Source organism: Plecotus auritus (genome assembly GCF_963455305.1).
Source record: "Plecotus auritus genome assembly, chromosome: 4".
Classification (NCBI taxonomy): domain Eukaryota; kingdom Metazoa; phylum Chordata; class Mammalia; order Chiroptera; family Vespertilionidae; genus Plecotus; species Plecotus auritus.
This window is the reverse complement of record NC_137775.1, coordinates 181,194,585-181,222,302: the sequence shown is the minus strand read 5'-3', so window position 1 is coordinate 181,222,302 and position 27,718 is coordinate 181,194,585. Positions and strand designations below refer to the sequence as shown.

At 39.5% G+C, this 27,718-nt stretch overlaps 1 protein-coding gene across 1 annotated transcript in view; it reads left to right on the top strand.

Annotated features, from left to right (window-relative positions):
* The window catches only part of SKAP2 (src kinase associated phosphoprotein 2), a 298,781-nt gene that overhangs the window by 68,202 nt on the left and 202,861 nt on the right, over positions 1-27,718 (top strand). The window contains exon 4 of the mRNA XM_080663559.1: positions 7,385-7,520. The gene's annotated coding sequence lies outside the window, so the exon portion shown is untranslated. The remainder of the gene's footprint in view (positions 1-7,384; positions 7,521-27,718) is intronic.

Here is a 27,718-nt window from a genome sequence, read left to right as displayed (position 1 = left end):
GCAGTCTGCTGCGGATGGTAGTCTTCTAAGATCCCCTTCAGCTCACTGTCAGCACCCTCTTTGGGGGTAGTAATGCAAGTGCTTATTTGACAGGGAATGAACTATACGTAGATTCATCATTGCCAGCCAAGGGAAAGAAAATAGTTTTTATCTCAGAGAATTGGAAGAAATCATAATAATTAACAGTTTTGAGCATTTACTAAGTGTTAGACACTATGCTTAGTGTCTTACATAAATTGTTTCATTTAATCCTTAAAATAATCAGAGCTGCACCTCATTTTTCTCCTAAGATTAACTTCTTCCTTTAGTAGACATTGTGATTAAAACACCAGTTATTTAAAATTACATCCTGTCTCTGACATAAACTTTATAATAATTGCACTATATTATGATATAGTCGGTCTCTGACTTGAGTTTCATTTAAGCCCAAATATGCCTTCTTTTTCTGTACAGCTCCTCTTATCTTATTGTTGTTGTTTTGTTTTGTTTTACCATGAATTATGGAGATTGAAAATGCCCATTTCAGTCTCTGCTTCTTGCACACTAAAACCATGTGTATCTGATTGATAGAGCTTTACAGCTACATGTAGAGGAGAGTCCAGCTTCCACAGCCTCATCGTTAGTCCAGACACCCCTAGCCTAGTGTGGTAGGCTAAGTAATCATCCCCATGTATGTCCATGGCCTAATCCCAGAAAGCTGTGACTGTGACCCTATATGACAAAAGAGACGTTGTAGATGTGATTAAATTAAGCATTTTGATATGAGAAGATTTTCCTGGAGGGTAAGTGTGGGCCTCAGGTAATTGCAATGGTCCTTAAGAGGAATGCAGGAGAGAGAGAGAGAAGACCAGATGATAACAACAAAAGCAGAAGTTGGAGTGATGTGTTTTGAAGATGGAGGAAGGTGCCAAAAGTCAGGGAATATAGGTGGCCACTCGAAGCTGAAAAATCAAGGAAATGGAGGCCCCTCAGAGCCTCCAGAAGAACCAGCCCCGAGGACACCTTGTCTTTAGCTCAGTGGAACTGAGTTATGGTTTATGAGCTCCAGACCTATAAGAGAATAAATTTATGTTGTTCTAAACCATTAAATTTGTGACAATTTGGTACAGCACTAATAGGAAGCTAATATACCTAGTTAGTGTAAAATTTAAGTCTTGTGAGACAACAATTATATGGCGTAACCTGCAGAAACTGTTGTGCACACAGGTCAAAGCACAGGGCGTCTAATTCTGAGTTCTCAAGCTTAGATGTCGCTGGTAGCACCCACCATAGGACCTCTTGTCATTATCCTGCCTTACCACTGCTAGCACTTCCCAATCCCCATAGACACACACACACACACACACACACACACACACACACGCACACACGCAGGAACAACTAGCTTCGCTCTGGGTGACTAGTTAATCTTCATTCTCAAAACAAGAATCATTGTACATTGTTTTCAAGGGAGGTGTCAGGGAGAAAAATATCTTTGATTTAATCTCAATAGCTCTTAGAGTTAATTTTGTCTTTACTTGGGTGTGCTGAGGGATTCATTCAAAGAGAGAGCTGGGCTGCCAAGGGTAAGAAGAAAGGAAGATCTATTTGTTTTGCCCTGTGTTATCTTAGGATAGTAAACATAATTAATTTACCCTTTGGTGCCTTTTTATGAGGGTAACTTCAGAGCGCTTAATATTAAATGCTATTTGGAATCTTTGCAAAGAGGAGCTGAATAAAAGGATCCTAGGCATTGTGGTACAAGGAGAGTGATAATCTCAATTAGAAGCAGCATCTTAAGAAATACATTAAAATGATAGAGGAAAAAGAAGAATTTTAATGGAGCATCAACTACCAAATTTTAAGGAGCATTTTATTACGAACAGCATCTCTAATACTGGTAGGCAGTTAGAAAATAGAATATTCTGATTATTCAAATATTCATAAATTAAGAGTATCTCTATGTCAACAACTGATTTTCAAAGAATATAATAGATTACAATTCAGTTAATGCTGAAGCTAAATTGCATATAATTTATTCAAACTCCAGTGATTTAGATTATATGTATTTATTGATTTTAGAGAGGGAGAGAGAGAGAAACATCCCTGATGAGAGAGAATCATCGATCAGCTGCCTCCTGCACACTCCCTACTGGAGAGTGAGCCAGCAAACAACCTGAGCATGTGACCTGACTGGGAATCGAACTGTGACCTCCTGGTTCTTAGGTCGATGCTCAACCACTGAGCCAAGCTGGCTGGCTGTGATTCAGATTTTATGCAGGATTATGTCATCTACCTAAAATATCACTAATATGTAAACGGTACAGAGAAAAGGGTCTTTCTTTACATTTCTGCTCATGACCACCACCAGTGGCAAATTTAAGAGCCTTATTGGCTCCAAAGAATCCAAAATGTTGAAAAATAGTTCCTTATCATCACTGTAGTTACCAACTTAAATTGATATAGTTACCTTTCCTTAGAGAAGAGTATCTGAGCATTATAGCAAATTCCAAAAGGAAAGAGCAATGGGAGTAAAATTATTAGCCTTTTCAGAGTCCGTGCATGACTTTTTCCCTAGGCCTCCATCCTTCACAGCGGGGTAAAATAGCGAAGTTGAGCTAAGGAAACACTCTTGTAAATTTTCAATAGCATCTTAATTTGAAATTGCAGTTTAAGAAGACTAATATTCACACTGCTTTTAAGAAATGTTCCGTGCCTACACATACTCAATTAAAACGCCGTATTTAGGCCAAAGCACTTCGTTGTGGTTATATTCCTGGAAGTTCTCTCATTCCCCTGACTGGCATTTCCAGGAAGAATGTTACTGCTCTGGCCAATCAGAGAAAAACAAATGGAAATGGCAAAGTATTTCTACTAATTGCAATAAACAGTTAAAGAAAATATAAGGAAAGTAAATGACAAATGTTTATGCTGAACGTGAGCTAGTAAATGAGTTCCTTTTGTTATTCCTCCTAAAAGCACAATTTAGTATCGTTCAGTCACCAATCATTTAGTCATTGAAAATCTGTAGGCATGAAATTGCACCGGTTCAATGTCTTCAGGAAATATAAAATGGGAAATGTTAGAATAAGCAGTATATATTATATATGGGAAATATTAGAAAGTAAGCTATGCAGGCGAAATTCTCTGTCACTGTTTCCTTTTGAGTGGAAGTAAGTATTTCTGAATATACTATTCTAAACAAAACAAGACTTGCATTTTTGAAAGTCATCTTTATGGTTTTCTTCTTTGATAATATTAATTTATAAAATAACTTGATCTGGAGATTAAAAAATGTCAGAGCCATCATTATCATTGAATACTTCTGTGAAAACCTGCTAGTTCTGAAGCTTGTCTGTTGCAGAGAATGTCATCCATATCTACTGGGATCATTATTGGGGGTTTGACTATAAATGAACTCCAACATCAAACTTATTAAAAAGTCTGAATATTTTTTTAAAATATGTTTTCATTGATTTTAGAGAGAGGAAGGGAAAAGGAGAGAGAGAGAGAGAGAGAGAGAAATAGGTTGCCTCCCACAACCCCCCCCCCCTCCCCGATCTGAGGATCTGAATGGCAACCTGATGTACCCTGAGATTCTGGTGACTATTTGGTGCATAGAACACACTCAACCAATTGAGCCACACTGGCCAGGGCAAAAGTCCGAGTATTTTTGAGAGGTGTTCATATAACAGTCCTTCATAATAATTCTGATATTTTATTATACAAATGCGGTTTAAAAAATAGTTATTTAGAAAAGTGCCTGTTAAAATGGATTTTGTTTCTTTTTGTAAATAACGAATTCAATTTTATTGAAAGACAATAATATATAAAATAATATATGAATAAATGCATACACTATATATTTGAGCTTGTGTTCTCAAATGCTGAAATAGTAGGTCTCTTTATTGAGTTCATTTAGCGTTGTTTTTTCAGACAATATCATTGGTAATTAAGTTATTCTGTAATAAGACAGGCAGATTTAAAAATATAATTTATATCTGTGTCTTTCAGCTTATTGCTAATTTTAGGGATAAATACATAGTAGTCTAATTTTACATGTTATTTTTCAACAGTATTGGAATGATCGAAGTAACAGTTGTAACTGAAAATTTCTTTAGGAACTTGAGTAATTTAAAATAATGTACCTAAAACACCAGCTTTCCCACTTAGTTTGGCCTCAGCTATGACCCAGGCAGACGCTACGTCTGTCTTTCAAAGAGAGAAAACAAGTTGGTGTTTTCATATGCCCTTATAGCTTTTACTAACACTTATACTTTTATATTTTAAGTGAGCTAAAGAGGAAAAATATTGTTCATGTTCTCCATTGAGTTTTAAGAAAACTTAAAATTAACATCATGTTTTTCTCCTCCTGTTAAAACAAACCTCTGAGATTTCACCCTCAGGCTTTGACAGTTAACAATTAACAAGAGTTTGAAGAATGCTCTTACCACCATTTTCCCTGGAGAACTTTGTAAGCTTTGCATGTAAATGCAAACAAAAATTTTAAGGCTTTTGATCTTGGAATTTGATGAAATCTTCAAATCTCCAGAGCAAATTTAAGGATTACAGGCTACAACAAGTACACATATGAAAGCATGACAAATTAACGGTAAATATGTAGTATTGATCCTAAACAGAAATATGATGGATTTATTTCTTATGATGACATTCTAGTCGGAGTCACTAAAAAAATAAATGTCACTGGGATGGGTGGGAGTGGGAGGAAGATGGCAAGTCTGTCTATTGACCGTATTCATAGTCATTTATATGCAAAAGAAAGAACACAGCTCCCTCAAAGGCTTCACGTGCTTTCATCCTTTTTCTTTCTTTTCTTTTTTTTTTTCAGACTTGTTCTCAACAGAGTGAAATTCAATTTTGATCAGACCTGAGTCACCAGGGAGTTGATATCCCAAAGGTCTTTTTGTTTCCCTTGTGTCAAGATCTGAGTGAGCTGGTATTTAGCTGTGGGAGCCTAGGAAGCCTCTTGCTAAGCAGGACAATACCGGGGCTTGTGGAATTACCATAGCTCTACAGAGTAATTGTCATTCTGAGAGGTGATCTATGCATTCCCTCTCCCACTTGGTAGCAGTGGTAGCAAGTTGACCTGGTCATCCAGGTTCAAGTGTCATTGATTGGCTGATGATGGACAAGGCAAGACATGAATCTACTTGACATTTCACTCAACAAGCATCTTAGATGTGTTATCTAAATCAGTCTTTCTTTTTCCTTTACGTTGCTCATAGTTTAGTAACAGTTGCATTCAGGGACACATCACCTTGTTTGTATCTGGTAGTGACTCTAGAAGGAAAAAAAAAAGGGTCTCCCACAATCTCATGTGGACATTTCACATTCCACACCTGTTAGAGAAGTTGATTGAACCATAGCAGGTACTAAAATGATAAAAATGGATGCAGTTGTCTCTAAAGAAGAACAGAAAATGACCCTGGTCCTGTTTCTTTCATATTATTGTGCTTTTTTTCCTTGCATGCTTTAAATACTGAAGAAATGAAACTGAGTGAAGTGAGAGTTCCTATTTGGAGTTCCCCATGGAATGTACACAAATCCAAATTTGTGGAACTTGAGAAAGTTCTTTAATTTCAATATGAAAACCTTGTGAAAAGGACCTATTTTGTTTATATGCCAGATGCATACTTTTGTTGCCTTCTGTACGCTTTGATGTCTGAACTGAAGTGAAGACTTGCCCAGGCTCAGTGATAGATAATAAAAATGACAAAAAAATGTGGGAAATGAGATTTATATGGAAATGATAAGGGAAGTGAGGATATTTGGAAAGAGGCCAAAAGCATAAACAGGGAAATTCTCAGCGAGATGGTAATCACACTCTTTGGCTTGGACCTAAAGGGAATATCTATAGAAATGGAGGGACTTTGATCTCAAGTTCTGTACCCACTCTTCTGGGTGATGTGATTAATAGCACTTTCAGAGCAAACTAGATAGAATTCACATATTTTTAAAATTTTCCCACCTACACATACATCTTCAATTTTCAAAAATGTACAGAAAGTTTTGCTATGTTGATTTATATTGTAAATAGATTTGAAAAGAAAATTTCTTGTAAATTGTAAAAGAATATTATCCACAGTATTCTACAGGGTATAATTCCACATGATTGGAGGAAGGTCATAAGACAAAAAACTTTCAACATGGAAGTTCTCAGTTCAGAGTTTTGTCTTTGTTTTTTTAATCCTTACCAGAGGGTATTTTTTCCATTGATTTTTCAGACAGAGTGGAAGGGAGGGAAGAGGGGGAGGAAAACATCGATGTGAGAGAGAAATATCCATTATTTGCCTTCCACATGGAGATTGAACCCAACACCCTTTGGTCCTCAGGCCGATACTCTAACCACAGCCCTATAAAACTGGCCAGGGCAATTCAGAGTTGTTTTTGGTTTAATTTTACTTTTAACTTTGGCTAAGACCATAGTTCAAAACTTTCATCTTAAATAGGCATTCCCAACAATTCTACCTATGTAATATGAAAACTTTTAGAGAATCAATTGTAAATATTGAAATTAGAGAATAGAGGTAAACAAATACCTAAGTTAGCATTCAAACTGAACACATACCAATTTATGACTAAATAATGAGCCTCAGGTTAATGCTTTGTATATAGGATGAGGCTTACTACTTAAATGTCACCCTTAGGATTTAGGCCAGATATAGCCTTACTTCATGCATTCCAGTTATTTATTGGGACTGGGGAAGAACTTCTTTTGAGGGAAGGAACTTCTCAGGCTAGCTTCAGAACAGGCAGAACTGGAGTCACTTGGGAGTTTGAGGCCCTTTGCTTCCTATTGTACAGATGAGAACATCTAGATTCCTAGGAAATACTCAGGCCACAACCCGGGAATTACAAATATAATCAGGCAAGGGAACAGAATGAAAGTACCACTCATCTACAAGTCTTCATTTTTAACATATAGAAGATCTCTGGTAATCCAATAAGCTCAGTGAATATACAGCAAATGGACAGAAATAGAAACAAAGTTAGGTTACTAATCCTATATAATAAGAGAGGAATATGCTAATTATCTGTTACACCCTGAGGCATAACGACCTATCGAGTAACTACTGGATCACAGATCTGCAGGAGGATGGGGCAGCCAACTACAAGCGGGTGATGGAAACACAGGAGGGGGCAGGGCAGCAAGCTATGAGGGGTGGGAGGGGGGCCGGGAGAGCTACAGGAGGGCAGCAGCGACCTACTGGTGCACGGATTTGTGCTCAGGGCTACTAGTTATTTATAAGTAATGGTTTTGGCGCAATAGCCTATTGTAGTTGATCATATTATTTCCCCATTAACTTATAAGAGAACATGTTTCTGTAAGCAGAAAAGCTATATGCCAGATCCTAGTTTAAAACACACCATATGTTTCCAACAGCTCTTGTTCTTCTCCCTCTGCCATGAGAATGAGATGACCGCAGGCATGCAGCAGATAGGGGCCATGGCCTCAACCTGGGCCTTGGGATGAAGATTATTGGAGCAAAACCACAACCAGTCAACAGCTCATATAAAAAGTAAGCAAGAAGCAATCTTTTTTTTTTTCTTTTAAGTCCTAAGATATTTTTAGAGTTGTTTTTGCTGAATAATATGGTAAAAGCTGATTGATATACTTACAAAAAAGAAAACATTGTAAATGTTCAAGTAAAATTCCTCTGTAATCTTCAGTACTCTTTCATCCATACATTTCATAGAGTACCTTCTATGTTCCAGGAACTTGGTAGGTCCTGGAAATACACTATATCTCATAAAGCTTCCATTGCTAAAGCTTTCAAGGGAGGAGAGAGACAGGAGATTAGAAAGCAGAAACAAGTACTCAATTAGGATAATTGCGGCTGTAATAGTTGCATGAAGGAGATAAGCAGAGTGCTATGATGGATAATAACTAGAGATGGAGGTTCAGGGATTCATCTTCATAAGGGATGGGAAGGATAGATATCTTTAGGAAGGTGACATTTAAACAATGACCCAAAGAATGAGGAGCTGGCTCATTGAAGAATGTTCTAGGTCAGGGAAACAACAAATGCAAAGGCTCCATGTCTTTCTTCAGCTTCCAGATCCACCAGTGTCTAAAAGGTACTAATAGTGTTCTGAGAGATTGTCATCACTCAGGGACTGCACTTCCTAAAGAAGAGCAGACTTTAGTTAGCATCTTCTCATTGGGTTATAGCATCCTGGGTACAGGAATATAGAAGGGATAACGGTGGCATGTGTACAAACCAGACTAAAGAGCCGTTTTACTTTCTCTTTCTGAGCAATAATTCCTCAACCAGCCTACCTGCTAGCCATTTCTTAGTTAGTTAGAACATTTTGTCCTACCAAGAATACTCTGGAGCAGGCCTCTAAGAATTCAAAATTGTATCAGTGAAGCAATACTTGAAGAGTGTCAACTCTACCCAAATATCCCATTCCAGTGTGGACCTATACTTTCAGGGTCTGGCTCCAAACTGGTCTGAGAGGAACAGGCCACTATTTCACTGGTGTTCTGCTGGATATTAATGATTTAACCACGTCACAAATGCTTCCAATGGAAGCATGTTCATCCTGTATCTGGACCAAAGCTAGAGAGGCGCCTGGATATCTAACCTGATCTCCAAATTCTAGGTTCCTCTTATGTTCATGCTGATACGGATCAATGGGGACATAAAGGATGCTCACAGCCACCTGTGCAGGCAGAGAGATCCACAGGAAAAGCAATTAAGTTCATTTCAGTTGACATGAAAAAAAAAAGGCGCCCCCCGCCCCCCTTTTCTCTACCCTAAGGCAAAAGGTGCAGGAAAACAATTCTTGACTTGGCGTTTTAAAACTCTAAATTCTGCATTTCTGTGATTCCTAAGTCGACAAGTACATTTAGAAATCAAAACTCAAAGCAGGGTTGGGAAGACAGCCAGTTCTTTGCCCATTGCACCTGGTCCCTTGAAAGATAATTTATATGTGAGGCAAAGAAGGCATTGGGAGTGTTCGCTCTAAAAGGAGAAAAATGCTTTTATCTTTTACAGACATACTCTATAGACAGCACAGGCAATTTATATATATAATTCCCCAATTTGATGTAGTAGTTAAACTATTTTATCTGGCTTTTGCAGTGATAGAAAACACACTCCCGTAGAGCTCCCATATAACAACAACATAAAGCAGAAGTAGAATATAGACAGATAAAATAGCATAATGCTCTCATGATGGCAATTTGAGAAGCAATTGCTACATTTCACTTAGAACAGGTAGAGTGCCTGCAGCTTCTTAGAAAAGCCATTCCAGTCTAATTAGGGTTGCAGGTAAATACTCCTAGCCATTCTGATTTTTCAACATTATTTTCCAAATGAATTCAAGGCACAATTTAAAATAGAGTTAGAATTAAACAAAATAGCAAAAAAAAATTTTCTCTTTAGAAAATAGATGTAGAAGGGAATAGTTTGTAATCTATTTCCCTGGCTAAAATGCTAGTTGCCACAAACTGATCATCATTTGAGCCAAGAGTATCAAAACTGAAAACCAAAGAATACCAATGTAAGTGTGTTAGGGAATAAAATCACAAATTAGGTGAGCTTTAAATACGCAAATAAAATCTATATCATAAAAGGCCTGTGGTTGTGGCACCGTAAAGGTGGAACAACCAAACAACCGGTCACCAGGAGGTGCATGGAGCACCTCTCGCGCCATGAAGCAAGGCTCCTGCAGGGCTGGCGGGGCTGGTGCAGTGGAGGCGGGGCCCACGGCTCACTCAGGGCGGGTCTGGGGTCCCGCAGCTTGTGCAGGGCAGGTCTGGGGTCCTGCGGGTGTGGTGGGTCTGGGTCTCACACGATTTTGTGCGCTGGGCCTCTAGTCCTCAAATAAAAGCCCTGTGTGCAATTCATACAAGTTCTAGGACATTTAAAAAATCTGCGCCATGCCCTAGCCAATTTGGCTCAGTGGATAGAGCATCGGCCTGTGGACCGAAGGGTCCTGGGTTCAATTCTGCCTAAAGGCTTGTACCTAGGTTGCAGGCTCCTCCTCGGCCGGGGCCCTGGTCAGGGCTCGTGCAGGAGGCAACCAATCGATGTGTTTCTCTCACATCGGTGTTTCTCTCTGTCTTTCCCTCTCTCTGAAAATCAATGAAAAAAAAAAAATCCTCGGATGAGGATTAAAAAATAAATAAAAATACGTGCCAGGTTTGAGTGAGTTGGGAAAATAATATGGAAAAATATATTTGGGGTGTACTGAGTGTCTAATTGCTAGCAATATTTTTATTATTTTTTATAATTGTAATATTAATGTGTTTATTTTACATTTGTTTATATGTTTAAGCTAGAACCCAGAAGTACTTAGTATATGCCCTTCTTAGAAGACCTATTTAATAAGATACCTGATTCTTACATTAACTATCTTATTATCTTTCATAACGTAAACACTCTTCCATTAGATCTTTTAAGTAGTTTCTGTGATCAAGTGAAGTGCTTAGTATTTAGATAAATTCTTCTCAGTAGTGATTATCTAAACAGAGTAAAACAGTGTAAGGAATTTTGAGTACTTTAAAAATAATCAGTTTTTAAAAACTCCCTTCAATCTGTATTTCTCAAACAGCTTAAAATTCTCAAATCAGGTGTTCATAAACATTATTCAAAAAACTTACCTGGTAAAGCATGCCTTATGAAAATATATTAACTTTTAAATATATTTAGTCATTTGGTTTATAAAATATGGGGCGTGAAGAAACAGGTTTATTCTCAAGTGGATAATAGTGAGTGGTTACATTAGACTTCTGACAAGTGCCTAGAGTTATGTGTCCTAGGTTTTGACATATTTTAAATGTGTAATAGTGAAAATCTATAGGAGTTGTTCTTACATAGTGCATAATGTGTTATTATATTGTTATGAAGATAGTCCACCTTTATTAGCAAAAACCCTTAAATAACAGTGGTTTAATTAATATCTGAATCTATTTCTTTCTTATATAAATGAAGTCCTGAGGTAAGCAGGTCAGAGTTTGCAAGGAAGCCCAAGAACAATAGGAGCCCAGATCCTTCTATACTGTTGCATTATCATCCTCAACATGTGGCTTCCTCCTTGTGGTCTCAGATGGCAGCTTGAACTACTCATCATGCTCTCATTTTAGCCAGCTGGAAGGAGGAAGCGGGGGATAAAGGCAAATCCACTCTCTTTAAGGACACTTTCCAAAAATTGTATGCATTACTTTTCTGACAACCCATTGGCCAGAAATTAGTAATTTGGCTCTATCCAGTCGCAAAAGGAGTCTGGAAAATGTAAGCCTTATGGTAGACAGCCCAATAACAAAGTTTATGTTCTATTACAAGGAAGAGGGGAGGAATGAATCCTGGGTGATAATTAGCAGCTTCTATCACAATATCTAAGATTTTGTATATAGTAGCTGGGCCTAATGAGGGTCTGGTGGTTCCTGGAAGTAGAGGGCTACTACAGGTCAAAAACAGGAGAAACCAGGAGGAAGAAAGTAGTATTTGAGGAGGGAGTGAAGAAGACCTCTAGATTAGGGAAGGAAGGAGGAAGAAAGCTCTGGACAGAAGGACCAGACAGAAGGTGCTACTCTTGCTGCTGAAATTAATTCTGTTCTCTTAGGTAAGTCCCGTACCTCTTTGTACCTTGTTTCTTTCTTTCTTGTTCTTTTTTAAAAATATATTTTTATTGATTTCAGAGAAGAAGGGAGAGGGAGAAATAGAAACATCAATGATGAGAGAGAATCATTGCTTGGCTGCCTCCTGCATGCCCCCTACTGGGGATGGAGCCTGCAACCTGGGCATGTGCCCTTGACCGGAATCGAACCTGGGACCCTTCAGTTCGCAGGCCAGTGCTCTGAGCCAAACCAGCTGGGACTGCACCTTGTTTCTTTATCAGAATATTGAAGACCGTCCAGTAGCGAATGCAGACAGGAGTGCTCTGGGAGGTAGTTCCACAGGTTTACTTTACAGATTCAAGATCTGTGGCATCTAGTTAAATATAAGGACATGGGCTAAATTCTTAGCATTTTAAACACACCTTCTTGTTTTGAATTAGCCTATAATTAACTGGATGATCTTAGAAATTTTCTTTAGCAATTCTTGGTCTCACTTTGCTAATCCATGAAATGGGCTATTCGTCTAGATTCACAGTTCCCAAACTATGTGCTAAGGTGCCCTATGGTGCTGCAATGAGCTCATGGAAGAGTTGCAAAATATCTGAAAATTTCAAAGAAAATACAGTAATAATTTACATATTTAATATACTAGGCAAAATGCTAGCTTGAAATAGTTCACACTACATTTCTTTTGATGTCATATATTTTTGCAAAGTTGTCCTTTGTTGTGATTAAAAAAAAAAGTACTATGTGAAAATCAATGTAGGACAGGAAAGGAGGGTGGTGGCATACAGTTTGATCCCAAGATTTTAGATGTGCAGGGACAAACAGGTACACACATTAGGAAGAAATTGTGGTCATTTAAGAATTAAATAAAAATATGATTTTCTTTTAATTTGTGTATTTAATAAAACAGCCACTAAGTTGTTAGGACATAAATACTTACTAAATGTTGGGGCCTAACTACTTAATAAATAAAGCTATTATTTATTGTTTTATGGCTAGAGATATCATGAAAAAAATTACTAAGACACTGATAGGGCAAGTTTGAGTACCTCTGGATGAGATTATCTTTAAGATGATCCTGATTGCCTGTTTCTGTGACCACATTCAGCCCTAGCACCACCCCTAGTCTATGGTTATTAGTTTGATGTCCTAGACCTGAATGTTATAGGGATGAGAAAGCTCTGGTATGACTCAGAGGCGTAGTCAGGGCTGCCATGTACTCCTAAGAGTAAGGACACCCATCAGACCCTGGCCAGGTAACTCAGTCCGTTAGAGCATCGTCCCAATATGAAAAGGTTGCAGGTTCAATTCCCAGTCAGGGCATGTACAAGAATCAACCAGTGAATGCATAAATATGTGGAATAACAAATCAATGTTTCTCTCTCCTTTCCTCTCTCTCTAATAATAATAATAATAATAATAATAATAATAATAATAATAGAGTAAGGACAGCCTTGTTCTAACTACTCTCATGCAGGAGTTTATGGAAAGTCTGTCCTCACACCACTATTGGATCACAATTTGTATCATCTTAGGGTAATACATGCCCTAAAGATTTTTCTTCCCATTTTGAATTTAGAGTTCGGGTACCAGCTCTCAAGAATATCTACTCTTGCTGAGGGAGCTGCTTTACTGGGTCATGAGATCGATTTTTCAGCCAAGAGGCTGAGCAGAGATGTGTTCCTGGCAAGCTGAACTGGAACTTGGAATTCATTTTCATAAGGAGCAATTTTATGAATATTTTAATATCACTTATTTAGTCCAATTTTTAGCATTTATGTAATGAGCAAGAATATATTTGTGGCATTCAGATTTTTGGCATCTTATAAGTAAAATACCTAAGTGACTGGCCAAAACCTTTTCTTGGAAATACTTGGTAAACAAACGCATTGCATTATCAGAAACTAACCCTTTCCCAAACTCACTACGAAAGTGGCCAAATAACCCAGAGCAAACAGCCTCACTCTGGGAATATCAAACAAGCTTTAATGTTCAGATGTGCTGACTGATTAGAAAAAGGGAATTTTGTTTATGTCAAGAACGCTTTGAATGGTTTAATAAAAAAATTAACAATAATGAGTTGCTAAGTTGCTGCAGGTTTAAAAAGCGTTCCTTTGAATTGGTTTCTCGATCATGGAGGAACTCACTGTGAATGGAGAAGCTGCTCTCTTGTACACAGCAGCTTAATGAAAAAACAAAACAAAAAACAAAACAAAACTAGAAAATTAGCTGTCCTTCTCCAGATTATGCAAATAATGCCCAGTGGATTTGGATGGTGCAACCCTAAGAAGACACAAATACAGGGGAAATGCTTTCAACATGACAATCCTTCGGTTTTGTTTTTTTTACCCTCAGCTGAGGATATGTTTATTTATTTGGGGGGGGGGGAGGAGAGGAAACATTGATGTGAGAGAGAAGCATCAATGGGTTGCCTTCTGTACGCACCCCAACAGGGGATTGAACCCACAACCTAGGTATGTCCCTTGACCGAGAATCAAACCTGCAACCTTTTTGCATAAGGAAGATGCTCCAACCAACTGAGCCACCTGGCCAGGGCAACCATCCTGCTGTTTTTTAATCTGGGTTGGCATTTTGGATGTTATATATGAAGCATCTTTCCTCAGCTGAATTAACGTGTCTAAGGATAATTCTTATTATCCACAAGTCGGGTTCAGATGATGTTTATCTAACTTATAAGTATTTTAGTATTTTTCTGTGGGTTTTTTTTTGATACATATAATAAACCTGGTATTTTCTTATACTGAAAAGAATGACATGAAAGTTTAATTGCTATAGCGGCAAATGTCTTGGTATATGTGTAACATGATTTATACCTTATATTGGACAGAGGATTTTTTTAAGGAGAACTATGTTACAGTGGAAATCAAAATCACTAAATTTAGGTCCACTCTATGGTCTCCTCTGCTACATACTATGATCTTTGTCAAGTCATTTAACTTCTCTGTGCCTCTGTTTCTTCATCCACAAAGCATTAATAACTTGCTGCATGTAGTACATATCCCATCTCCTAGGTCTCAAAATTTCACATTCCTGGTATTCAGGGATTCAGTATGAAGCCAGATATTCATATATTTTTTTTTATTTCCTGGGTGTGTGCTTTCTCAACCTTTTTCTTCTTAGTTTATTCTTGTAGAAAATTTCTGGCCTAGACTTAGAATGGGATCTAAAATGCTACCAGTTATATGAAGGCCATGTACAGGCATAGTGGGGTTGAAGGTGAAATGTGTGACTCAGGGTAGCAATTCTTTGGAACGTGTCCCACACAGGGAGTCTTGCCACACTCACTGGTGTGCCTTTAATTACGAGGCTGAGTTTTTCAGAATTGCCAAAAAAATTACTTGTTCAGCAATTTCCATGGGTAAATGTACCTGATGCTGCTACCCCTGCCTCCCAACACCCGCCCCCTTATGTTTCTAACTGCCTGTCACTACTGACCTTAGTAATAACCTCACATCCTTGACAGTTTGGCAACATGTAAGAAGTAATGTTTGGGGAGGAAATCAGTGGATTCCAAAGGCTGGAAACATTTCCAGACATATTGCAAGCTGGAACCAGTTGCACAGTTACTGGGTCCTTGAAAGACAGTGCTGCAGAATAAGGGGCAAGATCTACCCTAATCCTAGGGTACTGGAGAACCCAGAAAAATAGAGATCTCAGTTTCCAGCAAAGCAATACACATGTATAAGGAAAGAGTGATAAATATCACTGGAGCATGCCTTTCACTAAAGGACAACACAGTGATGCCTGCTGAAGTGAAAAGTAATGGTTAAAACACAGCCATTCTCTGTAAATATTATGAATTGGATTCTTCCGGGATCAGTAAAAATCTTGGGTTACATCTCCCAGGAGCCCCTAATATGAAAGCTTTAGCTCTCTGGGGATCCCTGAAGATCACACCCTCCAATGTGTAATCTTTTCGCTGCGCGTGTTTTTTCAGGGATTTGCCTTCTTGCCTTACCCACTGTGTTTTGCCTGTTTTTCCTCATTCTTTACTGTGTCTTTAGACAGGGCCGCCTCTGACAGCGGGCTGGGTGAATCATCAATTGCATGCTGATGAGCTGGTTTGCCTTCTTTTGCCAGATTAAATCAGGACAGCCTTCCAGTGTAGAAAAGGAGAGCATGGTGTGGGCCATGCTTCTGACCTTCCCTTCCTTTCCTTTAATCTGGGACATTTTTCTCTCTCAGACTCTCTACTCTTAGGTCCTCAATGTAGGATACTTTCTTTCCTTCATCTTTCCTGCCAGGAACATAACTGTTTTATTGTCCTGTCAATTTGTTTTCTTGCCTTTTTAAAAAAATTGATTTTACTTTGTGTTCCTTTTCATAAGTAAGTACACAGCCTTATGAAAATCTTAAGGGAACTTTATGAAAATCTCAAGAGAATTCCAAAGTGAAGTAGAAAGTCAATTCTTTGACACTCTGAGCCAAGAACCAATATTTACAAATTTTGTTTTCCTGTAAGATGGCAATAGGGAAAAAAAGGCCTATATGTTAGTATTACCCAAAGCTGTTTGGAGAAACACATTCCAGAACCTTTGATATGCTGACGTGCCTTGTAAATCTCCAAGAGGCCGCATTTGCTGGATTTATTAGATGATGGCTCCTGTTTCCAAAGGATTTGCCATGGAGTAGTGTTCCCAGGAATGCACTCTTGTAAATGTTGTCATATTCCATTTTCCTAAAACTTATTTTATAATTCAGCTTTATATGTAATTTGGTAACTAGTCAGAATTTCAAAGAACCACAGACTTCATATCTTTTTTATTTTATTGATTTTAGAGAGAGAAAAAGTGGGAGGAAGAGAGAAACATCGATGTGAGAGAGAAACATCGATCGGCTGCCTCCCATATGCTATGCACCCTGACCGGGGATCAAACCTGCAACCTGGGCATGTGCCCTGACCAGGAATCGAACTGGCGACCTTTAGGTGCACAGGACAACGCTCAACCAACTGAGCCACACTGGCCATGGCAACTTCATATCGTTTTAATAGTGGTCTTTGTGAGGAAAGTTTGGCGTGAGCGTGGATAAGGATTAATTGTAATTTGAATACGTTAAAACATTTTAACATTGTAGGAATCTTTATGTATCTATTTATATAAGAAAGCTTCTTTCTTCAGTTTAATTTTCATGTTTACTTTAAGAAAAAGTGCAGAAAGAGGTTTGCCTAGAGTTCAGCTCCCTTCCCCTCAATATTATTTACAGACTGTATGTACCAAAAGGAAGAAGTAGCTGAAGCCAGGGATACAAACACTGAATTTACCTGCCAATATGAGTCTTCTGATTTGTCAATATTTCAGAACATTGCTCTTGGGGCTCCGCATGTCACATTAGCATACAATAAGCCTCCTTTCTTTCTCAAAATATGTTCTGTATGATGACTATGCTCCAGTGAAGGCCCCGGCCATCAACTTTAAACCCACAAGGTCACTTGGTCATCTTGTGATTACAACAGCAGCTTTACTGCTTGTAATTGTCCTACAGCTGTGGCAGGTCAATGGAAAAATGTTCTTTAAACACCATAAGCATCTGATTGTGCAATACCTAAATGAGTGTCATTGATTATTCACACTGCTGGCTGGTCAAAGCTGGGGAAGTAATTAGGCCGTTTTGTGTGGATTATCCACTGAGAAAAGGTCAAATAACTACAAACAGTGCCAGCAGAGAGGAGCCACCAAGGACCACAGCATCCGTGATCAGTTAAGAAATGCTAAAGCGAGGCTTAATAATGATGTGCTTATGCCGGGTTCTGCAGAATGTGATCATTCTGTCATAGAAATCCAATGAAGCATGAATGATGGCTACTTTTTCCCTGGAAGCCCTGCTTCAGGTCTCTGATGCCCATCAAACAGGTTTGTCAAGGAAGCTAGACGGAGAAGAATGTAAAAAGCAGGGCTTTCCCCCCGCTCTCTTTTCTTTAAATCCAGAATAAAGAACGTCAGCTAGCAACCGTCCTTTCTATTTCACTTTTTGAAACACTGTAGCAATGCTGTTTTTTAAACATTTTTTGATAAAATATGCCATCAAATGGTCTATGTGATGGGGGCTTGAACCCATTCATTTACTGATTTAAATTAGGATCATGGAAAACTTCTCTCTGAGCCACACTTTTGCTAGTATTTCTAAGGGATACAATTCTGAAAGGATGTGTCAGTTTGCTGAAGGGTCTTTGATATTTTCCAGGGTTAAGATATTTCTTCTAAATCCATTAGTCATACTTGGGACTAGCCTTCAGCCTCAATAGTGCCTGAAATTCTAAGGTTAAATCTTCATTGTTTTAGTTTAAATTACTGATTTTTATTAAACGGAAGGTATTCAGAGAAAGCCAGCAATTTACTCATTTTTCACCTGGGTAAAAATAAAGCATCTGAAAGTCATATTTGAGAATTCATTTGGGGAAATAGTATTCAGAAAGTCAAGTAAGTAATTGGGGGTACATCAAACAAAACATTCTTGGGTTACTTCCTAAACTTTGCTTGGAAATGTATTACTAGGGTGAGAAAAAATACTGGGTGGTAAGAACACCATCTTTGTGAGGGTTCAAATCCTGGTTCTACCACTTACTCTGTGATAGTGGGCAAATCACTGAAACCTTCTGATCCTTAGGAAGGGATGGACAGAAGTTGTAAAAAGTCTTTTGTCGAAGCCAGTGAGATAGCAGGTAGGAGACGAATTAGCAAGAAAACGGGGGCTCTGAAAGCCACCCTCACCTTGTAGAATGCAGACTTGCCTGGGTCTCCTCGGACAGTGGTCGGCAAACTGCGGCTCTGTTGACTAATGAGTTTGCCCACCACTGTCCTAGGAAATAGGAGTTATGACCAATGATCCTCACATGGAGACAGCCCTTTGGGCCAAACTGCAGGATTCAGCCTCGGGTTCTCTTCTCTTTAGTCTGAGTTCCCAGAATCAATGAGCCTGAGATCATGTCTGATTATGGCTTAAGGAGGATCTGCTTTCTCAAACCAGACAGAAGAGCCTTTAAAACCTAGCGATGGAATTTCAGGCAGCATAGCAAACTGAGAGAAAGGCACCACTAACTCAGTTCCCCGATGACCGCCCTCTTTTTCTACTCTTGGTCCTTGCCCGGACTGGAAGTCTCCTGAGTTGACCGAAGAATTGTAATGAGAATGAAATGAGAAAATATATTGTGAAGGGTCTGCACAGTGCTTGGCATGCAGTACGACGCAACCACCAAAGCCGAGGAGAGGCAGAAAATGGCTGTTAAAATATTAAAGTACTTATTTTTCTGAAATATTATTTTAAAAACTCTGCATGTTCTGAAGGATGGAGTTGTGAGAGTTGCCTGCTATTCTGTACTGATTCTCTTCCAGCGATCATTGAAATAAGGGATTACCTTGCTTTCCCCTTTCTGACTGAGGATTAGTTGTTGAAAAGCAAAGATGGATATATGGTGGCTCTGAAAGTTAGAATATCTAAGGAACATTGCAAAGACATCTATATTTTGTAAGAAAGGAATTTTCACTGTTCGGCAGTAAGAGGAAAAAATGAACGCGTTATAGTTTAAATGGCACGAAAGTAAAAAATTCATAACTCAGATTGCCATTATCTCTAAGAATATATTAAAGGCCAAATGAAACATTTGTTTTTGTTCATGGGCAACATGAAAATGTTTGTATTTCCTATTTGCATTACTGTGATTTATGAGGAGAAAGCTGTCCCAGACAAAGCAAAGGCAGAGGCAGCAGCTCGGAAGTGGGGGGGTGGGGGGGGCAGAGATTGTCTCTAACTTAATTGGGACCCAGTAGTGGGAACTCGTAAAGTGATTTTCTGCTGCCTTTGTACCTGTTACTGTTTCTGGGGGCTGATGGAGCAGGTGAGCGCCTGGGGGTGGCAGTGACAGAGTGATTGAGTACTGGGGGGACCACTGGGGGAGGACGCAGAAGAGCGAAGTTTCCATCTCAGCCTCATCTACATTAGTCTTCTAGCTCTAAAAACATTGTGAAGAGAAAGGCTGTTTTGTTTCTGTAACAGCTTTATTGAGATATAATTCACATATCAGAAAATTCACACTTTTGAAGTGTTCATTGCGTAGTATTTAGTATATTCACAGAGTTGCACAACTACCACTCCTGTGGACTTTCAGAATATTTCTGTCACCCCAAGAGAAACCTTGTGTCCATTAGCAGTCATTCTCCATTCGTCCTCCCTCAGCCCCTGACAGGCAGTAATTTATTTTCTGTCTCGATGGATTTCCCTATTCTGGACATTTTATATAAATGGGATCATATAAGCTGTGTCTGACTTTTGTCACTTAGCCTAATGTTTTCAGGATTCATCTATGTTGCAGTATTCTGTATCAATACTTCATTTTCTCCTTCATTTATTTATTGTGGTAAAATACACACAATAAAATTTGCTATCTTAGCTATTTTTAAATGGACATTTTAGTAATATTAAGTACTTTAATGCTGTGCAACCATTATCACCACCCATCTACAACATTTTTACCTTCCCAAACTGAAACCATACCCGTTAAACAAGAACTCCCTTGTCTCTTGTAGGTAGCATATAGTTGGACCATGGGTTTTTGTTTGTTTGTTTTTAATCCTCACCAAGGAGGGAAGGAGGGGAGGGGGGAGTTAGAGGGGGAGATAGAGATAGATAGATAGATAGATAGATAGATAGGTAGATAGATAGGAACATTGATGCGAGACACATTGATTGGTTGTCTCTCGCTCAAGCCCCCAACTGGGACCAGGGATTGAACCTGCAACCCAAGCTTGTGCCCTTGACTGGGAATCAAACCCAGTACCCTTTGGTGCAGGTTGACACTCTAACAACTGAGCAACACCAGCCAGGGCAACATGTGAAAAGAAAATTTAAAATATATTTTTATTGATTTCAGAGAGGAAAGCAGAGGAGGAGAGAGATAGAAACATCAATGATGAGAGAGCATCACCGATCAGCTGCCTCCTTCATGCACCCTTCTGGGGATCAAGCCTGCAACCTGGGCATGTGCCCTTGATGGGACTTGAACCCGGGACCCTTCAGTCCACAGGCCGACACTCTATTCACTGAGCCAAACTGGGTAGAGCATTGTGTGAATTTTTAATTTGCTGCAGGCAGCAAGACTAATTCCAGAACCAAGCAGTTTAGGGACTGGGCTTCTTGCTTCTGAGTCATAATTGGTTCAGGAGTGGAGTGGTGCTCAGTAGATAGCAGGAGGTCGGTAGTGCCTGTAGCAGAGTTAGACTTAGGGAAGAAAAAAAAATGACATCTCTCTTTTAAAATGAAGATTTCTTCCCTCAGAATCTCTGCAATACTTTTTATGGGGCTGGTAGAACTGGTAAGCGGCAGAGTTGTGAACCTTCAGGGAGAGACTATTTATAGAAGCACTCTGAGATATTGTCAATCAGCATCCATATGTAAGGCATTAGAGTAATAAGGATGATGATTGCTTGTGGCAACTGATGGCTGAGAGGGTGGTGGCAGATGACAGAGGAGAAAAGGCCATAGATACACAAGTGGCTCATCCCACCTTGCTCCAGGAACCCAAAGAGTTACAAAATTTCAGCATATTTTTACATCCCAAATGTGGCTCTGTCAGAAATGATGGAGTGGCATTCCTTTATGTCTCTTTGAAGCTAAATGCTGCGGAGGGAGAGATGAGAAGCAAGGAGATAAGAGACTATTTGGTTTTACCTTCCTGTGTAACCTGGGTTTTAAACTGAGAGACCATTTGGGTGCAAAATTCTTATTGCAGGATATGATTAGTTCCTTTACATTAGAGCAGCAGGTCAACAGACTGGTTTCTTCTGGTTGATCATTAAAATCCTTTTCAAATAAAGTAGAAAGCATGGCTTGAGCCCACCTCTTAGGCGGTTCAGGCAGTGGTAAGAGAGAAGCAGACAACGCACGGTGTCGGAGTGCATGGGACTGTAAGAAACAGAACATTCATCTGAAGGGGCCTCAACAAATGGGATTTCACATTTGTTCTGTGACGTCCGGAGGTAGGCAGTTACCTGTGTTGATCTCATGATTTCAGGGCCAACGCCTTTCTCCTTTTCCTGGCCAGAATACAGCTGCTGTGGTGGCAGCTATCGCATCCATTTTTAGGACCGAAAGGAGGAGGACAGGTAGAAATGTCCTCCGTGTGGAATCTTATTTTTATTTGTTTATTTATTTTTAGGAAAAGAGCCATCCCTAGTGGACTTACACTATGTCTCATTGGCCAGAATTGGGTCATCTGCCCACTCTTTGGCCAATCCCTGCAGAAGGGGAAGGAGTTGCTAGGACTGCTTTAGACCCATTTCAGCTCATTCCCTGTGGCAGAGGTAGGGAGGGACCTAACCTTCCTGAAATCCAGGTTTCTCTGCCAACAACCCGAACAAAGGTTGGAGTTTTGTTACCGGGGGCGAGGGAAACAGCTGTAGCTCAGAGAAGACTCAGTATCTGGCTGATGTGCCAATGGATCCCCAAGTGGCTGCACATCCAGACGGGGGGCAGGGCGAGTCCTGGAAACTCGGTGTAAGAGGATCCACAGGACTTTGCCACCTTAAGCTGGAAGGGTGTCCCTGGCTAATCATTTGCTCTAATGCATCCATTGCAGAATCCCGGTGGTTCTTCTTTCTCACCGTAAGTCAGAGATAAAAGAGTCTTCAGCCGGTACACACCCCCCTGCCTTGGGTGGTCTCCTACCTCTTTTTTCCTTCTCTCTTCCTGCTGCCAGAGCCTCATAGGGATCTAAGGACAAAAACAGATGACATCTATCAGGCTCTTCCTGTGTGCCAGGCATGTGCTGAGTACTTTATATTTTTATCTCATTTAATCCTCCTGAAAACTCTTTGAAGTAAGTACTACTAGCATCGTCCTTATTTTATAGTTGAGAAACTATGTTGACCTTCCTAGACGAGGGCCACAATACCCAGAAACTGTGGACTGCTCCAATTGCCTGGTCAGGAACCAGCAGCCCATCATTTTGTTCTTCCTTTGCCAATAAACTCAATGTCTGTGTCTGTCACTTTTATAGTATTTCCCTAGTGTCCTGGGAAAGGCTACTGTGTAAGTACTAGAGGCCCGATGCACGCAATTTGTGCGAGAGCAGGCCTTCCTTCTCCCGGCTGCCGGCACCGGCTTCCCTCAGGCACGTGGGACCCGGGCTTCCCTTGCAGCCCCCGCTTCTTCCGGAAGGACATCCGGTCTAATTAGCATATTATGCTTTTATTGTTATAAATAAACTGACCAGAGTCACACAACTAGTTAAGTGAAGACTCCAGAGTCTGTGCTCTGAAGAAATGTGTGTAGCTATCTAATCTCTCCAAACAGAAGGTGAATAAAATGGGGACCGAGAGGGAGGATCCTAATATTTAGCACGTGGTGTCAATCTTTATAGACCACATATGTATATGTAACAAGGGCTTTCTGAAGACATAATGTCCCAGTGTAATGGGAATAGGAGAGTCTTCACATTCCAAGGAATGCTTGTAGGGTAACTGTCTGGGGGACAAGCAAGTTCTTAGACATCCTCCAGTGACAGCCACTTCAGCTCTAAGAGTGTCAGTGATATGGGTGATCATTCATTTTAAAAATATCTTCTTTGTCTGAAGCCCTAGGACCTAGCAGAACAGTGCCTCAAGAGAGGAAAAAAGACCTGGGAATCTCACATTAGGTTGAAAACCCTGCCTCTTACAAGTGGCATAAAACGAAACACACCTATTTGAATGTTATTTTTCACCCTTATTTTGTTTCTTGGATATTTTTGTTGAAGTTGAAAAGCTTTTTCTGAACAGTAAGTGACCTTGACAAAAACTGGCTTTACTCTGCAGATGTTTTAAAGTTATAGCAGTCAGATGGATATACCTGATTAATATTTTTTCACACCCAATTCTCTGCTGTTTATTTTAACTTGCGTAACTTGCTTGCATTAGCTTGTACTGGCTCTAACTGCCAGTGGAGCATTCTGTAGTAATTTTTTTTTTTTATGGCAGCCTTCATACAAAACTAATTCAAGGCACAGTTTGAGCCAAGTTAGTACATGGAAGACTAAAAGGACTGTTGTTTAAGATTGAACTGAAGGAAGACTCTGGAACACTGCCCTTCCAATGCCAAGCACTGAACCAATCTAAAATAAACACTCTGCCATCATCGCATATAAACAAACATCATCTAATGAGTGCTCTTGTTATGCATAAAGAATATGGAAGAATTCTTTTTTTTCCTTTTCCTTTTTCAACAGATCTGAAAGCATGGGAAGGTTTGCCAGATCAAAGATAGTCTTGTTTTTGCTGGCATATTGATTTAGGAATAAATGAATAACTTGTTTTCTTGGAGAGAATTTCTTAGCATTTCATCTTTTGGTGAAATACCATTCTTATTCTATCAGGTTCAAGTACTATGACAACTTTTTGTTCACAAGGGTTTTGGGATGGGGTGAGGAGGGGAGAGGACTGAACAGCATATCAGAGGGTATGTGCTTGCCTTTTCTATACAATCTCAAATTAGACCCTTGTTCACAGATTAATTTTCTTTATGGAGGAAATACATTTGAATGCCCCACATATACTTAAACAACTTTTGTTTCATATGCAAAATATAGCACATAACTTAGAATAAAAATTTCCATTTTGCAAGCTTGTGTGTCCATGTATGCAAAGCCTGGTTACAGCTAACAGAACAAACAGTAAGTGCCTTTGTAAAAGGGTCACCTATCGGAGCTGGCAATTAAAAGAACTCTGTTATTACTGCCAAGGATCTGAACTCGCCTAGACATGCTACCCTAGTTATGAGTCATCTTAGTGATAATGATGGACAGCAGAAATCCGTAATTACACATAAAGAGCTTTAACTTAAAGAACCTTTTCCTCCAAATGTTCCCAAATATAATATATTAGACTACAACATAACCAGTTTAATTCTAGAGGTAATAAAAGAGGAGAGACAATATATACTAGTATGTATTTTCCCACAGGAAGTTAGCCACTCAGAGAGTAAAATATACTCACTTTTTAATTTTATTAAATTGATCTGAGAGAGAGGAAGGAGAGGGGATATATATATATATATACATACAGAGAGAGAGAGAGAGAGAGAGAGAGAGGAGAGGGGGATATATATATATGTATATGTATGTATGTATATATATATATATATATATATATATAGAGAGAGAGAGAGAGAGAGAGAGAGAGAGAGAGAGCGCCATCGAGGTGAGAGAGAAACCTTGATTGGTTGTCTCCCATATGTCCCCTGACCAGGGATCGAGCCTGCAACTTTTTTGGTGTTTGAGACAGTGCTCCAACCAGCTGGGCCACCTGGTCAGGGCTATGCTCACATTTCAATTAGCCACTTGGCGATTGCTGGTTAGGATGTTTATTTCTGGAGAAAGGCTTCCAGTATTCTCTAGTACAAGAACAGAGACCCCCTTAAACTGGCAGTGTTGAAACCACACGTGAAAACTCCTCCATTCTCTGAAATTGTTCTAAAATTGGATTGTAGTGATGGTTGTACAGCTCTGTGAATATATTAAAAATCAATGAATTGTACATTTTAAGTGGGTGAGTTCTATGGTATGTTATCTCAATAAATCCCCTGCCCTGTCTTTTTTGGTTTTATTTTTAGTGTCCTATTCTCTTTTTCTCTTCAGATATCTATTTACTAATTTTTCCTGCTGTATGACAATGTAATTTTGTAATGGCTGGTTTGACCTTGGAAGTAGATAATGTGGTAGTTGTCTATTTGGAGCATATATATTTTTTTAATCTTCATAATTTCATAGTATTTAAAATGTGCTTAGTTCTTCCTTTTCCTCCGTTCACATGCATTCATAGGGAGTTACTTTAATGTTCTAGTGCCGTGGTTCTCAGCCGAGAGGAGGAGGGAGTACTTCCGGCAATATCTGAGATATTTTTGATTGTCACAGTTTGTGTGTGGGGTGCGACTGGCATCGAGTGGGTACATGTCAGGGATGCTGATAAACACCCTGCGATGCACAAGACAGCCCCCCCACAACAAAGAATGATCTGGCCCAAAAGGTCAGTGGTGCTGAGGTTGAGAACCCTACTGTAGGGAAACTGGGTGGCACGTTGCAAACCTGCCCTGTCTGCCCTGTGGGTAAGTGGAGGCCTAATTCTGAACTCAGTCGTGGAGTAGCTTAGTTGTCCAGAAAACAAAGCTTCCTGTCCTCATTTGACAACTGCTTTGATATTGGGTCACAGCTGGCATTTCCATGCCCACTAGTGAGTAAAAATGTTGACAAGTGAATGGACTGATTTTCTGCTATTAAACCAGCCATAGCCCTAACCGGTGTGGCTCAGTGGATAGAGCTTCGGCCTGCGGACTGAGGGGTCTCAGGTTCGATTCTGGTCAAGGGCATGTACCTTGGTTGCGGGCACATCCCCAGTAGGGGTTGTGCAAGAGGCAGCTGATCCATGTTTCTCTCTCATCGATGTTTCTAACTCTCTAGCCCTCTCCCTTCCTCTCTGTAAAAAATCAATAAAAATATATATATATTAAACCAGCCATATACCTTCTTGCTTGTAGAGATGCCTCTTTGTACCCAACTGTTTCATTTTCCAGTTTTAGACCTATCCTTACATTTGTAAAATACTTTAAAAATAACTCTAATCTTTATTATCTCATCTCAGCCACACAGTTATACTGTGGGACACACAGGATGGAAGTGATTCCTCTTTCTAGCAATGTTAGGACACTGAGAACCAGAGAGGTGGTGACTTTCCAAAACCGTGTTTCAGGTTACCATGAAAGCTGGTGCTAGAGCCCAAGCATCCTTTCTACTGAGTCATCACAGACAATGTTAGTAACGAAGGGCTTATGCTTTGATTTCATTCAAACCTAGAGATCTATTAATTTCTGGCTCTTCTAGCTGAGCGATCTAAATGGAGATTTTTTTTCTTCTTATAATAGGACTTTTTGGACAGGGTTGTTGTGAGGGAAGAAAGAAATAATACAATTAGTGCTTGACCCACCATAAATGTTCAATAAGAGTTTGCAATTATTGTTCTCTTGTTTCTGAATTAAGACCCAAGTACCCTTACTATATATGGCTGTTAAGTATTGTCAGTCTAAAATAAGGGGATTCATGGAACAGACTGTCGAATCTCAGAGGGAAGGCGGGGATGGGTGGGTAGGAAGAGATCAACCAAAGAACTAGTATGCATATATGCATAACCCATGGACACAGACAAGAGGGTGGTGAAAGCCTGGGGTGGGCGAGAAGAGGTCAGAGGGGGAAAAAGGGGGCATATGTAATACTTTCAACAATAAAGGTATTTTTAAAAGTTAAAAATAATAAAATAAGGGGATTGGATTAAATTATTTGATCTTCCCTTTTAGCTCCAAAACTCCATGATTGTTTATTGCTCAGTTACCAAGAGAAGACACGCTTCAAAAATAATATAGCAAGGTGTTTTGAGGGGTTTATCCGAGTGGCTACTTCTTAGGAGACAATGGAATTCCCTTAGTTCTATTACTGCTGCTCTTACTAGTCACATTTTTAGGTCATGTTCACTTTGAAGATCATATATGGACTCTGTTTTCAGCCACTTCCTATCCCATCATGTATAGAAAGAACACTGAAATCACTCATTCAAAAAATAAATAAATGAAAAGTAGCAAATATGAAAACCCTGTAGGTCTCATGGGACATATTATAGAGCATTACAGGCTCTATTTCATGTCCAACCGTTCCCTTGTGGGAACACAAATGAGGCAAAAGAGCATATGTTTCTACTAAACATCTTCAAAGGTCATTATTAGATTACTTTGGATACGCTTGCTTAGTTAAGCTCTATTCATAACATTTTAGGAATTATTTAACAACAGAAAAAGAATGCCTCACTTAGCAAAATATGGATCCGACATATTGGAAATATTATCTCTTACCGGAAAAAGTACAGGTGTGTGGATGACATATTCCTCCTGTCTTCTCAGAGCCTTCTCCCTCTGCTTGGTCCACTCTGACCCATTTACATCCCCCTTAACCCACGGTTCCATGCTCTCTATCTTTTGGGCCCCCTCCATTTGGCCCTTGTCCAATTTCCCCCTTAATTCTCAAGATGCCAAATATTCTTTGCTGCTTTCTCCTACCTTGAACTCTTTGTAGGGGCTCTCCTCTCCATAGTAAAACATAAGGTCTCATGCTTT